This window comes from Bison bison, unplaced genomic scaffold (assembly GCF_000754665.1).
Source record: "Bison bison bison isolate TAMUID 2011002044 unplaced genomic scaffold, Bison_UMD1.0 scf7180017864508, whole genome shotgun sequence".
NCBI lineage: Eukaryota > Metazoa > Chordata > Mammalia > Artiodactyla > Bovidae > Bison > Bison bison.
In genome coordinates this window covers 9967563-9970513 of record NW_011495064.1, presented here as the reverse complement: position 1 = coordinate 9970513, position 2951 = coordinate 9967563, and positions in this window count along the sequence as shown.

The window sequence follows — 2951 nt, the reverse complement described above, 5'->3', positions numbered from 1 at the left end:
TACTCTGCATAGAAGTTAAATAAGCAGGGTGGCAATATACAGCCTTGATGAACTCCTTTTCCTATTTGGAACCAGTCTGTTGCTCCGTGTCCAATTCTAACTGTTGCTTCCTGACCTGCATACAGATTTCTCAAGAGGCAGGTCAGGTGGTCCGGTATTCCCATTTCTTTCAGAATTTTCCACAGTTTATTGTGATCCACACAGTCAAAGGCTTTGGCATAGTCAATAAAGCAGAAGTAGATGTTTTTCTGGAACTCTCTTGCTTTTTCGATGATCCAGGGGATGTTGGCAATTTGATCTCTGGTTCCTCTGCCTTTTCTAAAACCAGCTTGAACATCTGGAAGTTCATGGTTCACATAGCGTTGAAGCCTGGCTTGGAGAATTTTGAGCATTACTTTACTAGCGTGTGAGATGAGTGCAATTGTACAGTAATTTGAGCATTCTTTGGCATTGCCTTTCTTTGGGACTGGAATGAAAGCTGACCTTTTCCAGTCCTGTGGCCACTGCTGAGTTTTCCAAATTTGCTGGCATATTGAGTGCATCAATCTTTCACAGCAGCATCTTTCAGGATTTGAAATAGCTTCACCTCCACTAGCCTTGTTCGTAGTGATGCTTTCTAAGGCCCACTTGACTTCACATTCCAGGATGTCTGGCTCTAGGTGAGTGATCACACCATCGTGATTATCTGGGTCATGAAGCTCTTTTTTGTACAGTTCTTCTGTGTATTCTTGTCACCTCTTCTTAATATCTTCTGCTTCTGTTAGGTCCATACTATTTCTGTCCTTTATTGAGCCCATCTTTGCATGAAATGTTCCCTTGGGATCTCTAATTTTCTTGAAGAGATCTCTAGTCTTTCCCATTCTGTTGTTTTCCTCTATTTCTTTGCATTGATCGCTGAGGTAGGCTTTCTTATCTCTCCTTGCTATTCTTTGGGACTCTGCATTCAGATGCTTATATCTTTCCTTTTCTCCTTTGCTTTTTGCTTCTTGTCTTTTCACAGCTATTTGTAAGGCCTCCTCAGACAGCTATTTTGCTTTTTTGCATTTCTTTTCCATGGGGATGGTCTTGATCCCTGTCTCCTGTACAATGTTACGAACCTCTGTCCATAGTTCATCAGGCACTCTTATCAGATCTAGTCCCTTAAATCTATTTCTCACTTCCACTGTATAATCATAAGGGATTTGATTTAGGTCATACCTGAATGGTCTAGTGGTTTTCCCTACTTTCTTCAATTTAAGTCTGAATTTGGCAATAAGGAATTCATGATCTGAGCCACAGTCAGCTCCCGGTCTTGTTTTTGCTGACTGTATAGAGCTTCTCCATCTTTACATGAAGTTAATTAGTAATTCCTTTGAAAACTTTATATTCTTAAATATGATGAATCAAGACAACATAAGGAGTATAGAATTAGCCATGTGCAGATCTTTGCATGTGTATGGATTAGTTACATACAGCTAATAGACTTCTCAAAAACTTCAGGAAGAAGGTTTGTAGATGGAATAACATGCACGTGTAGAGTTTGCCATTTTAGGAATCTTCTGACAAATTTTTTCAAAAAGGAAATAACTATTTCTGAATTATCTTCTTTTGCTCCTCTTTGTTAACACATCTTCACTCCTAGATTGTGTAAAGCAGAACACAAATGTTCCATAAAGTATTTCAACCAACAGAGCCTAATTTTATGTATAAAAAATTTCACCATGGTGTTGAGTTCTTATCCTTGCTCTGTTCTTACTCTGTGGGATGTAGGGGAAGTCTTTCACTTTGTTAATTCCCGTGTACAATGTAGAAATCAGTAGTGCTTACTTCATAAGGATATTGCTTAAATGAGGCCACCACGGTAAGCCCCTTAGCCCTGTGTCTGACTGGCAGTCAGTAGGTGTCACCTCTACCTAATCTCATGCCAGGGCATGGCAGAGCCCTGAAACAACAAAGCAGAGTGGATTCTAGGCCAAGTGGGCCAGTGATGAGCTGAGTCACACATTCTCCATGGGCCTGGGCAAAATGAGATGGATGAAAACTCAGGTGGAGCCAGAGAGCTGGCTCCACCAGACCTGCACTTGCCTTTGAAGCTCAGGTAGCTGTACACTCTGGAAACCCCTTCACCACCTGGAGGTTGGGCCAGTGATGCTGGATCCACAGGGTCAGGACTGAAACTCTTGTCTGGGGCTGGTGGGACGTGTGTAGCCAGAAGGGATGGGCGTAGGAAGTCACAGAAAATTAATTCCTGGTGATTATTTGCTTCACTTTTTGGGGGGTCATTTGTTTTTCTCCCTTTGAAACAGAAGGCTGCAGAGTAGTAGCTGGTATCTGCCTCTAGATAGGGGACTACGTCTTTGTTTTATATTCTCCAGGGGGTGGAGGAAACCTGAGGTCTTGGGGGCCTCTTAAAGTCAGGAAAATCATTGAGAAAATTGGGCTTTTTACATGCTGATAGTTGCGCACTGACGGCTGTAGAGGGAATTTTCTTTTTCTCTGTGGAACTGGAGTTTGACTATATGTTGAAGAGAGGCCCATGGATTCATCCTAACCTACGACTCTACGCTGTAGTTTGACCCAAAGGGATAGCTATCGATTGGCGCTCCTGAAAGAGTGGGCAAATAGTCCAGGACTCCCTGCTTCAGTAACGACACCCTGCGAATTCACCGCCCCGGGGGCTCGGGGCTAGCTGTGGGCCTGGGGCGGGCGGCGGGCGGCTCGTACCCGGCCAGTCCATTTCAGTCCTACCGGGGCCACCAGCCGCCATCCACTCACTCCTCCAGTCCAACTACGTCAGGTGGCCGTGCGGTCCAGCCTTTCCCGGGATGGAGGGATGGGTGGATTCACTTGTTCGTTCAGCAAGTACACTGCCCAGCGCCGTCGCGGTGCTAGAAATAGGGCGGCGAGCGTGTCCAGCAGGCCCGGGGGAGGAGAAAGCGCGGCCCCGGCAGCTGCAGCCTTGCTGCGTTACC